We start from the raw sequence: 13417 nt of genomic DNA, 5'->3' as shown, positions 1-13417 counted from the left end.
AAATAAAAAGTGATTTTTTAAATAAAAAAAATGAAAAGAAGAGAATGACAGTTTTCATGGGCGAGATAAAGACATGTAATTGTTTCACAGGAAATTGCATGGTTTGGAACTCATTTGGCTCATTACTATTTTTAAAACAAACAGGTACGTGGGTGTGAGAAGACTTGGGTAAAGTGTTAGTCATTGGGACCTTAGAGAAGCAGCTGTCATCTCTCCTGATATCTAACATTTCAGGATTTTAACAGAAACAGCAATGTGTTGGGAATGGTTGCTACCAGCATGGATCACTGGGTGTAAAACATTTTTTCCTTTTTTATTATATTTTATTGAGCTCTACATTTTTTAATAGTTAGAATTCCTCAATGAATATCATTGGGTGCTTAGAGAAATCATGGAGGTATTCTGTTTTCCTTTTCTTATCTCTAAATGTGGTCTTTAGGAGAAGTCATGAAGAAGTTGAGGTTATAATAGGCACATAAGCCATTAAACAAACTAAGCAGATATGTGTGAATAGTAGGCAGTAAGACAAGACCCAGCTGACTTGCTGATATAGAGCCTTTGGGGTATGTACATAATAGAAATAATATAATAATATCATTTTAGTTATATTGCTATGTGGTAGAAATAAACTTAACAATACTCTAAAATAGTGAGTTATAATATTCTTATTCCCCAGCAATTTGAATAATCATTCTTCAACAAGTGCATTACTTTAAAAAGTTTTAATATTTTAAATGATAACAAGAATAGTACTATAAAGGAACAGCGTATGTTATTTAGGTGTAGAATCTTGCAAACTTATCTACTATTACTAGCTGACAATTCTTGGGTAACAATATTTTAGAAGATCTCATTATTTTTATGTTTTCATTCAATGTTATTCAAGAAATAATTAGGACGAGTTGGGCACCCACTATATGTTATTCATAACTGAGGTTGTTAGTAAGCATAGAGTGATGGACTGTACCAATATCTAGAAGTCAAGGGATACTACTCTTAATTTCTCTGGGTAACTTATCAAATTATTTTAAGTCCAGTGATTCTTTTCTTCATTTTTCTTTTCTTTTCTCTTGTTTAAATATTTTTCATTTTACCGATTAACCATTTTTTTATTTGTAGGGCAGTTTTTTTTTGTGTGTCTTGACCTTTTATATTGAAAACAATTTTTTAATGTGGTTTTATCTTGACCTTTTTTAAGGGCAGAAACAATTACCCTACCCATCACTTGAGTGTTATAAATGTCCTTGTATAACCAGATAAAGACATTTAAATTTTTATTTTTATGGGGGTGTAAAACTTTTTGACAAAAATAATAAGACAAGGATCATATGTAATTTGTGCTGTTAAATCAGCATATTGTCCTTTATTAGTTAATTTGTTAAGGTTATGTTGGGGGAAACCCGTCTCGGCATTTTTTTGTGTTGTCTTTTTGTAATTTTTTTGTATTTTACCTTTTTATAACAAATAATCTTTTTTTGAAAGACAAGCCCTGTAAAGCTGTATCTAGTCATTGGGTATAAGGTTGAGTTTTGTAAAGGATTTTAAAAAAGCTATAGTGAAAGGAGCATGAGGTCCATAGTTTATAACTGTTTTTTTTAACTGTTTAATATCCTTAAAGGCCAGGGGGTTATGTTGTTTGACCCTCTGTTTTTGTGGATCAATAATTTTTATAACAGGATAAATCTGTCTCTCTCTATTTAGATTATTTAATCTGTTTTGGATCTCTTGGATTTTTGTCTCTAAGTCTATAGGGGTGGAAGCATTGGTATAAGGATTTGAAGTGTCAAGAAATGTATTTTGTGGCGGAGGTCTTATGGAGACATCTCTATTTGTTTTTTTTTTTAACCTTTTTATCAGTGTAATCTCCTTTTTTAAAATTTTTTTTGTTTTATATCTCTTTTAATACTCTTAACTTTTTGTTTTTCAAAACTCTTAATAGAACTCATAGATTTTTTTTTTGAATCTCCTCAAGGGTTTTGTTTAAATTTTTTAATTGTTCTTTTACTTTAACATCATCATTGAGAAGAGCATCTCTGACTAAGCGCCATAGCGAAAATATTGTTATGGGGAATTTTTTTGGCCCTCGATCTTTTAGAGCATTTTGAAGGTCAGCCTTTACCTGCTCCCAATCAGTAATATTAAAACCCCCTGCATGTAGAAACCAGGGACTAAACTCTAAAACCATCTTAACGATCTCTTGTGTTGTCTCAACTTTAATACCGGTGCCTTGTTTCTCCAAAACAGAATTATTTGCACCCATAACCAATACACCTTCATCATTCAATTTTTTACCTGTTGGCCAGACTTCCGAGGGCGACCTCTCAGGAATCCCTACTTCCCGATCTCGCAGATGGGTCTCCGACTGTAGTTGATGATCCCGGCGGGGCCTCCAATTGTAACACCCGATTTTGTGTTACCCCCTCGGTACAGTTTGTGTGCCATTGTACCTTACGCGAGTCGGACAAGGGCCTGGAGATTGAAAGAACACACAAAGAGACCTGGGTCATTCGAAAGGAGATCAGCCGAATGCCGTTTATTTAGCCTTGGGGAAAATCTTATATACCCCACTCCTGCCCAAGGAATTCCACCCAGGCAGGTGGGAAATTACCATATCTAACTGCTGCACAAGGACTCCCACCTAGGCAGGTGGGAAATTACCATACCAACAATAGAGTCAACAATGCCCTACAACAAATCACCAGGCGGGGCAGAGGGAGCACAGGAACAAAGAGGATGCTTAGTCGTCTGACCAAAAACCGTCCTCAAGGTGAGCCCCAGAAACAAGGGCAGACCCGGGCCCTACAATCAAATTATTTTAAGTCCAGTGATTCTTTTCTTCATTTTTCTTTTCTTTTCTCTTGTTTAAATATTTTTCATTTTACATACCAACCACAGTTCCTCCTCCTTCCCCTTCTCTCGCCACCTCCTCTGCCATCCCTGGTCCCTATCCACTCCTCAGAGCTGGTAAGGCCTCCCTTGGGGAGTCATCTGTAGACCTTAATTTATTGTATTTTAATCATCTATACTAGTTTATTTAAACAGATCGTCAATTTTTACTTTAAGTCTCATTTGATCAATCTCGACCTGGTTGTTTTTTCTATACTCAGCATACACCAAGTATTTGTGGCTGAGGGAATAAAGAAGGATTATAGTGCACAACTAAAATATGCTAATTAAGAACATGGGTAGGAGAACTGGCTTAATATATTTCCTATTGTCCTTCTAAAAAGTAAACTGTAGCGAGCTCTTGCATGCTACTGGGAAATTTAGTGAACACTAAAATAATGTTAATGTATTTATAATTGATGCACTTTACAGTGTTATTTACATTATAAAAAGAAGAAGGCTACTTGGTATTCAAGTACTTCAACTGCATATGTGTCTTATATATATTATTCTACTTATTAATAAATAAAAAGAAAACATGAATAAATGTTAATGGGCTATCCCTGGCATTTAGATTAGATACAAACGTGTTAGTTTTTCAATTTGTTAATATTTAGAAATGGATAAATATACTTCTTTAATAATACCAATGATAGAGTCAGTTCTGAAAACTCGAATGGAAGGAAATGGGCATTATTTTTCCTACAACTCTCAAAATATAATAGAAATATTTGTTTTCTTCTTACCAGTGTTTGTAGCATGATTTCTGGGGATACATATTGATTTTGAAGCCTACACTCCATAGATTGGTTTAATGAAGACTTCTGTTTGACAGTTAATCTCAAGGTGCTGAATGCATATTCCTGGCATATATCACATGATGTCTGTCCAGCCTCAGCTTCTGAAATACCCTCCCAACTTAGCAAAATGTGTCATAGTGACAGCTTTATATGCAAATGTTCCCATTAAATTCCTCTACAGGCTACTCTTCAAATTTCCCTTTGGAAATTTTTGACTGTGTTAAGGCTTAGAATCCATGTCTCATTTTGATGTAATTTAGTTTGTTATCAATGTTTCCATTTTCAACCTTTGAGAAAATGATGCCTTTCTCAGGAAACAATGGATTGTTGGTGAGTAGCACAGACTGTAGATAAACGACTGGAAGCAGAATGGAGCTTCACGAAGACATTGTTTGCTTATCACGTAACAACTCAAGACTTTAGATGTTCAAAAGCAAGTACACTTCTTCACACATATAGTACTAAAGTCTGTACATTTAGTACTATAATAATCCAATCTGTACTTTCAGCAAACATAAGTAACATTTATAATCCATAAATGACATAATGAACTTTAACAAGCAGGAATCACCATGCATTTCACATCTCCACCTGGTTCTGCCCAGTCTATAGAATGTAAATTGAGTAAATTTATAGTAACATTTGGCTTCTGTGGTAATTGTGACTTAACATGCAAGGACAATTGGCAATGAAATTGAAAATATTATGAAAGTGTCCCTTCATTGATAGTACTAACACTGTGTTGATCACAAAGCAAATTTTTACTATTATTCAATATATTTATGACTGGAGACTCCTTGAGACATTCCTTTGACTTTGGTTGGTAGCATTTGGGAGTAAAAATGCTCAGCCCACAGCTACCTCAACACGTAAAAGAAAGTTCATATTATCTCCAGTTATTATAAAGTCCACTAAAATATAAAGAGCATAAGTAACAATTATAAGAAATTAACTATATACCCAGTTCTTTGTTTGTCTTGTAAATTGACTCATTTAATACTTACAGATCCTGCCATCACACCAGTTAATTGCCATGTCAGTACATTTTATATAAATAGTACGATTATGGAGAGTTTAATCCCCTGCTACTAATATCCTTCATAAAATACTTAATAAAAGGTGTTTGTCTTTATAGACAAAGAAAAGATACTCTTCTCCCAATGGGAAAGCTAGAACTATATCACAACGGTTGTTTTTAACAGAAGTCAAGGAATGTGGTTGCTACAGAGTGACACCTTCCAAGTAGCATGAATTACAACACTGGCAGTCTAAAGCCAGATTGACCAAGATGGGGGTCTGTTGCCAGTTAGAGTTACAAGTTCACAAGACATTTTAACTGCTTATTACACCCTAGACTGATGTTATTAGACACAACAGTGAGACTGTGTGAATAGACACCTTCTTCCAAATAATGTGTCTCAACTTTATAAATTGCAACACAGTATACGAAGACTATCTCTCATATGGAATAAGAAGGCTCTTTATAAATTGCTACGTATTCTCTATTTACTATTTTCTTAGTGCTCTCTAGTATTGATAACATTATTGCCTTTTGAGTGTAGGACAATCCTACAGGAACTAATACATTTTAGGAATAACGAACCTGCCTCCATCATCAACTACAGATTAATTTTCTCTTCCACAGAAGTTTTTTGGCTCTGTTTGCCAGCCAGGCTCTCCTTCTACTGTACTCATCAAGTGTCCCTGGGCTAGTTTGCTAAGAAGGCTACACCAAACCATATGCCCTCAAATCAGATGCTGTACCAAATCAGCAGCATAGTAATCCAAGCAGACTGGTGGCAGCAAGGCAGGTCCCTGGGACTTCAGGAATGAACAACACATTGCTTCCCAACTGGTGACTGGAGGCTGAAGCTTACTCAGAAAGGCAAAAAGACAGGGTTATGGAAGGAGGTAATCTCAGAAATCAGAAATATCTTCAACTCTGCTCTTGCCATCAGATGGATGTCAGAGGAGAACCTGTCTCTGACAGGTTTGTTTCTCTTCTTATTATTGGACCATAACCAGGTTTAAAATGCTTCCTTGTTTTCTCCTCTGTATTAGAATTAATTTCCTATAATAAATTGCCATTGTGCCACTATAATCAAATTTGACCATATTCCCACAGCTCCTTATTCTGTTAGATTTAGCTCCTAAAACTGTTTGTCTTTGTTAGATTGATTCATGCCTGTCTTTCCCACTATATCTTGAGCTCTCTGCTGACAAAGTCTATATATTGATCACCTCTGGAATCTAACAACATCCATTACACACAGAAACCACCCACTAGGACTTCCTAAAGTGCCGTGTAATTGATAATCTTGAGGCAGGCAGCCACTATGGGTTATCAATAACATTTGTTGTGGGATAAAATATATCATCCAGGGACATTGACTTGTACTCTATCTTGTGATACATAAATCAGTTGCTCTGACTAGTAACCTGAAACATGTCCTATAATGAAGAAAATCTCTCAACGATTTGTAGGATCGATATGCTTTGAAGGAGGGGTATTATAATATTATTAACCTAAATATTTAATTGAGAGCAGTGGATAGAAAATTAGGTCTTCGTCATTATCATTGAACTGTTAAATCTGAAGAGATTCTTAAGATCATGATCCAAAATTTTCAGGGCACAGTCAGAATAATCCCCTCACAGACAGGTTGGTGCTAAGTGGGGAGGAATGCAAACTATTAGTTCTCAGAGACAGTAAAGAGTATTTAACATGACAACAGGATATTTAACCAAGGCAAGCTGTGGGAAAATCTTATCTTCCTTACTTAGAGACTTAAGATCAGAAGTAAATTTGAAAGCAAATGCTTGGTAATATTTGGCACATATACAATGCTTAAAATCTTCTAAACAATTTAAAATACCCAGATACTTAGTATGAGCAGACATTTATATTAACATAGCTCAAAGAATAAATGCTTACAACCAATGTCAAGAATTCTCCTGAGGATTTCTGTCCTTGGCTTATACACAGCCATCTTTCCTGTATCCTCATGTCCTCCCTGTGTGCATCTGTGTCCGGTATCTGTTTCTTCTATAGATACTGGTCATATCTGATTGCAGATCCACTAACAATTTATTTAACTTAATAGACAATTTCTGAGTCTGTCTTTATATCAAGTCACACCATGAGGTTCTGCGGAGTCATGTTTCAATATATTGATTTGGGGTTGGGAGCCCATTTAACCTTTTAAGATGTTGTAAGGACAAAAATTGAACTCTAGCTGAAGGTAGATCAAATAGAAATAGCAAATGCAATTGGAGAGAATATTTTAATAATGTGGTAGGAAGACAAAGGAGAAAAATAATTTTTAGAGTAGATTTTTAGTTTAATAATAAATGTCAAGTCAATGAGGTAATGATTTATAGGAATTTTGCCAAAGGAATGGTAGAAAAATATTAGAAGTGAAGAACAATGATCTGCTTTAAAAATTGAGTTATGAAAGGTTAAATGGTTTCTATTTGAAAGCTATATTTAAAGTGAAAATTTTCCATTTTGCTCTTAAATGATAAATTAAGCAAATAACAACTAGTAAAGTACAAAATATGCATAGGAAATGTTAATTTCCACTTTATTTCTGATTTTTTTAACTTCAAGAATTTATATTACTAATATAATTGTGATTCCTTGAGTGTTTCTGTTAGTAGGATGCATAATACAAATGTTATTCCCATCCCTAGCATCAAGACAAGACACATTTGTAGAGTACAAACTGTCACATAATCTAGAATAATAAGGAGAGTACAGGTCTGTTGGATGTAGGAAAAGACAGAGTGGAATGCCAGTCAAATAGCTTTCTTTAACATCTTTATCCATCAGAGAAAGATGTACATATTGATCAAAAGAACAAGGTTTGTTTAAATGTCATTCTTCTCACAAGAACAAGAAGCAGTAAAACTCTCTTCATCTTTGAGAGAAGAGAGGCAAGAAATAGATCAAAATTCAAATATCATATTTACCTTAACAAACCAGGAGTAAAATGTTTCGCGGAAGGGGAATCACACAGAAGCTTTTATTCACAGCGATCCCTCTTCTGTGAAATCTCCAGAAAGAAGGGTATCAAAGCCCTTGCTCACACCACTGAACTGTACCTATCCTTGACTGACTGTTGGGATATAAGTCTCTGTAACTTACTAGCTAGGATTTTGACATAAATGAAGGACTTGGGCTCACAGTTAGGACTGAAATTCCTTCATAAGTCTGAGGTTCCTGGAAATCTGCAATAAGTGAATGAAAGTACTGTTATAACAAAATCCAATAAATTAATGAAGCGGTATGTTTCCCAGACATGGTAGATGACTCATACCATGAAGAGCCTGAAACCTTGGACTTGCACCTCATGTAATTTTGTGGCTAGTAATTAAACATTGAACTCAAAAACTAAGTAAAAACAAACCTCTGATACTGAAACAAAGGAAGTTCAAGAAACAGATATGTTTGCATTAGTGGGAGTTGGGGCACTGAGGAACTGCTAAAAGAAAAGTAGAAGAGTATCAGGTACAAGAACCACGCAAGGAATTCAAAACACATTAAGAAGGGCAGCACTTTAGACCTCTCCCTTTGTTTCTCATTTATTATTGTGCCAACATTGCAATATTAATTTTAGATAATAAAATAGTGAGACTTGAATGAGTGAATACTTAGCTTCAAAACCCATACATGATTAAGTGATTAAGAGGATGATTTAATCAGAGTCCTCTGACCACCAATTCAGGGTTCTTTCTTCAGTCTAGCATGGCTATTTTGTTCCTCATGTGGCAAAGGAATCAATAATGCTAACTCCAATGTAAGCATGGTTTCATTTCGGTGGTCTCTTTTAGAATTTCAATGAAATACAATTGAAATGATAAAAGATTATTTGTTGGCAATAGAGCTAAGCTAGAAATTGATAGCATCATTACTACCAAGAATATAGTCTAAGAGACACATATATGGATCTAATCTACATTGGAAATGAAAAAGACAAGATCTCCTGAGCAAACTGGGAGCATGGGGACCATGGGAGAGGGTTGGAGGGGAGGGACGAAGAAGGGAGGAGAGCAGAGAAAAATGGATAGCTCAATAAAATAAAATAAGATAAAATTCCCTAAACATTTCTATTTCTATTTACTTTCTAGTGACAGACCTTTTCTTCTATTCTTCACTCTTTTTCCTTTCTCCCTCCATTCTTCCCTCCATTCCTCTCTCCTACCATCCCTCCCTTCCTTTACAGCTGCATTTCTATTTATTCCAATGTAGTATTTGTAAACTTGTATGTAAGCATTATATGCAGATAGCAAAGTCTGTCGAATTGAAATATGTTTCTTTTCTGTTTTATAAATATAAACTTTATTGATTTTATTGAGCTCTACATTTTTCTCCCCTCCCCTCTCTTCCTGTCCCCGCCCCTTCAACCCTCTCCTATGGTCCCCATGCTCCCAAATTACTCAGGAGATCTTATCTTTTTCTACTTCCCATGTAAATTAGATCCATGTATGTCTCTCTAAAGGTCCTGATTGTTGTCTAGGTTCTCTGGAATTGTGATTTGTAGGATGGTTTTCTTTGCTTTATATCTAAAAACCACTTATGAGTGAGTACATATAATATTTGTCTTTCTGGGTCTGGGTTACATCACTGAACATAAAGCCAGTTACACTGAACCTCATAGAACAGAAAGTGGAAAGTACACTGCAATACATTCAACCAGGAGACCACTTTCTAAGTATAACCCCAGTAGCACAGACACTGAGAGAAACAATTAATAAATGGGACTTCCTGAAACTGAAAAGCTTCTATAAAACAAAGGACACAGTCGACAAGAGAAAACAGCAGCCTACAGAATGGGGAAAGGCTTTCACCAACCCCACATCAAAGAGAAGTCAGATCTTTGAAATATAGTTTCTTAAGGACCATGTTCATTCTCTGTTTTATAGTATTTATTTGATTGTTAGGTTTTTTTTGCATAATTTATTTCCTCTTTATGCTGAGTCCTACCACACATTTGGTATTAACGTATATAGTCTACACAAAATGGATGTGCTTGTTCCTATTCCATTTGCAGGAAGCATTCATATTCAACTGCTGATATCCCTCTTAAATATATGAACGAATTTATCAGTAAGACAAAATAAGAATTTTCCTTGTAGGATGTCTTTCAAAGATAAATTCAGTTCTTTGAATAAATATAATGTTATTCAACTCCTTCCTCTTGAGTAAATTTAGTAGTTTGCTATTTTGGTGGAATTCCCCACTTTCCTCAGGTAATCAAACCGTGGCCAAAGATAATTCAAAATTTGTTTTTTAAATGTTTGGTGTATATGTGTTCTGTAGTGCTGAAAGACCCCTGGAGTGGGAGGCTCTCACTCAAGTCTCAGGATAACACGACCCCCCAGGAACTCACGAGAGACAGTCCTTGCTGCAATCATACAAGGTTTACTGACAGGATAGGATCAAGTGCATTGGGGCCGAAACTCATTTTCCACGTAGGGGTAGAGAGTTCGACCCCCAGTAGCTGGGAGAAGGGGTATTTAAGGGAAGAAACCATAACCCAATAACCCAAAGAAGGTAGGGAGGGCATCATTTGAAAATTGCGAAAATACTAGTGATAATCACAAGGGGGTAACTCCTTGTTTCTCAAGATTATAATCTAATTTTATAGTAAGCTAGTTCCTGGAACAGAGTCACTGAACCAGTTAACCTAGATTTTTGGTTCTTTTCTCCTTGCTAGATTTTTTTGGCTCCATACTTTCTGCTACAGGGGTCTAGATTTATCTGGGTCTTTCAGTGACACCACACCACAGCCATTTTTTTTTTTTTTCTCATGGTTTATTTTTTTTTATATTTAAAAATTTCCATCTCCTTCCCTCCTCCTCCCCCCTCCCTCCCCTCCTTCTCCCCTTTCTCTCCCCTCCTTCTCCCCCTTCCCTCCCCTCCCCTCCACCCATACCTCCCCTCCCTCCCTCTCAAGGCCAAGGAGCCATCAGGGTTCCCCACTCTATGCTAAGACCAAGGTCCTCCCAACTCCCCCCAGGTCCAGGACACTTCCTGCTCTTCCTGCAGGGGTTATTCTCCCCGGATACTGCCTCTCTCTTCCTGTCCCTTCCCAGCTTGCACCCAGAATCCTCCCCCCCTCCCCCTGCCTCATCCTCCCGTCTTTGGGGCCACAAAATCCCACAGCTCAGCCTGTTTGGGCTCTGGGGACCTGGAATTGAGTGCAGCCAGGCCGGTGGGAGGTCCCCTCCTTCATTTGACTGCCCACAGCCATTTTTGATAGTATAATTTCTGCTCTGTTACGTCTTTATAGCCCAGCTAAGCAGTGTTTATCAGTACATTGCTTTTTATTATAAGATACAGCTTTAGGGTTGATTGATTTTATCTGTTTTATTTTATTTTTATTTTTTTTGTCTTCAATTTCAGTACTTTTATATTTTGTTTCTTTGTCTTCACATTTAATTTTTATTTTCCTATGTTTGTCCTATAATAAAGATTAAACCTACTGACTTCAGTCCTTTGTCCTAATAAAATTGTTCCAATAGTATAAATTTATTTCTAAGCACTGTTTGAGCTTCAAACCATAAATTTTATTTTTCTGTATTCTGCATTCAAAATATTTGTGAGTGTCTTTTTATTTCTTCTTCACTAATGGATTATCTTTAAGTGTCTTGTCTCATTTATAAATGCTTAATATTTCTTGGAGTTTTATGTTGCTACTTTCCAGTATGATTCTATTGCTGATAAGTAACATACTGTCTTTATTTTAATTCTTATTTATTTTGAAATCCATATAATGACTTCTTGTATTTAATATTTCCTTTGAATATAAAAGTCCAATTGTTCTACTGTCATTTGTTGCAATTAACTCAATACTGATTTTCTAGTCATGTGTGACTGTGTCAACTTTCCCAGTTTTTATAGAAAAGGGTATTGACATGGACCTTTGGATAGTTATTGTCAATGCATTTACTTTTCTTATGGCTGAGTTATGTTATGTGTTGTCAAGTCCTGCTAGATTTAGACATCTTTCCACAATTAGATCTTCTAGACAAGTGATTTTTTGTTTGTTTGTTCTGTGTGTGTGCGTGTGTGTGTGTGTGTGTGTTTCTTATTATTTCTGGTACAAAGCAGCATTAGTATTATTTTATTCAAACTTGTTCTCTTTAGAGTCTTGCCTATTTGGGTCAATCTTATTTTCTTACTTTCAAGTGGATCTATCTATTCAGGTTCCCTGAGCGCCAAAAGAGGTAGAATTTGATGCAGATATCTATTTAGAGTAGAGTTCACCAAGGGCTGTTTCTCTGTGTAGTAACTGATCATGGTTAATAAAATATTTTCTAACAGTTTTCTCTCTCCTACATTCAGCCTAGTCCTTTTATTGATCCTTTATTTTTTCTTTTTATCCATCTTCTTCTCTACTGTGGTCATAATGTACCTTTCTTTATTTCCTGCCTTCCTTTTTCGCCTCCCTTCTTCTTTCTTTTCTCTTCCTCCTTTTATACTTCCTCCTTTCCTCTTCTTAATTCTTCTTTCTCCCATTCCCCTTCTTTATTTTTCCACATATCTTTTAATTCCAACAATAAAATAATAAATGAGGTTTAAATTTTAACCATATGAAATCTTCTATTTCTGTGATTCCTTCCTTTGGTGTAGTGTATTTTCTAGTATCCTTATTAAGCATATTATTCATCTCTGATATTTCTTCCACTAGTTTTTCAGATAATTCATTTTATAATTTCTATATGTAAAAATTTCCCTCTGATCATATAATTTTTCTATGCCTTTCATCCTTATATTTGTTTATTGAAAATAATTTAATAGAACCTATCCCAGAAGATCAAAATTTCAGCTTTCTCTGTCTTTGATTTTCAGGAGTCTTTTTTGTTCGTTTGTTTGTTTTTAATATCTTAACAAGGTAGTATGTGTGTGTGTGTGTGTGTGTGTGTGTGTGTGTGTGTGTGTGACTGTGTGCATATGTGTGTGTGGAGTTTTTTACAAGTAATGTATGACGAATAGACATATTATATATATATGTACATATAATAAGAATCAATATTTACATAAATAACATTTATTGACAGAAACAAGAACACAGGTCTTCCTATGATAAGACTATATTAAGACATTACTGTACAACATTTAATTAATCTTCTTACTCAGTTTTGTATTCTATAGAATCTATGGTTACCTCTGATGAATCACAGATTTTAAACCCATCCAATTATGAACTATCATTAGATTTATTGAACTTAAGATATGGATTTCTTGAGTATTATAATATCTTTGCTATAGTCTAGACTTTAAGCAGGTCATACATAATAAAGAACCTCCTAACTCTGCCCTTCCCATGTTTGTACTGCTATTTCAGAAGCCAAGGTGGTTTCCTATTTAGTGTTGTTATTTTAACTTTCGTATTGCTCTTGTGCATCTCAGCTTCAGAAGTTAGGAGCACTTCTGCATCTTTTCCAGTGGTACCAATCTGTGACTTTGTACAATGATTAGAAAGCTAATGGTCTTCCAATTCTTCTCATACAGGACACAGAAAGTGTTTTTGCTGCCAAGCTTGAGAGCATGTTCTGCATATTCTCTATCAAAGGAAAGGTTTAGCTTTTCGTGAATGTAGGATTCTAGAATTGAACAAGGGTGTTGCTGGGGCCAGCGTAAGGTGCTTTAACCTCATCTCACTTTAACATGGAGCCAGTGAATAAAGTTCTAAGCTTCTTTCAAAGACTCAGCTGTCCCTTGC

At 35.5% G+C, this 13417-nt stretch overlaps 1 protein-coding gene across 2 annotated transcripts in view; it reads left to right on the top strand.

The window, feature by feature from the left end:
• Positions 1 to 13417, top strand: part of Tyr (tyrosinase) — a 62050-nt gene that overhangs the window by 20908 nt on the left and 27725 nt on the right. The window lies entirely within an intron of this gene.

Source organism: Arvicola amphibius, chromosome 12 (genome assembly GCF_903992535.2).
Source record: "Arvicola amphibius chromosome 12, mArvAmp1.2, whole genome shotgun sequence".
Taxonomy (NCBI): Eukaryota; Metazoa; Chordata; class Mammalia; order Rodentia; family Cricetidae; genus Arvicola; species Arvicola amphibius.
This window is presented reverse-complemented; position numbering and strand designations above follow the sequence as displayed.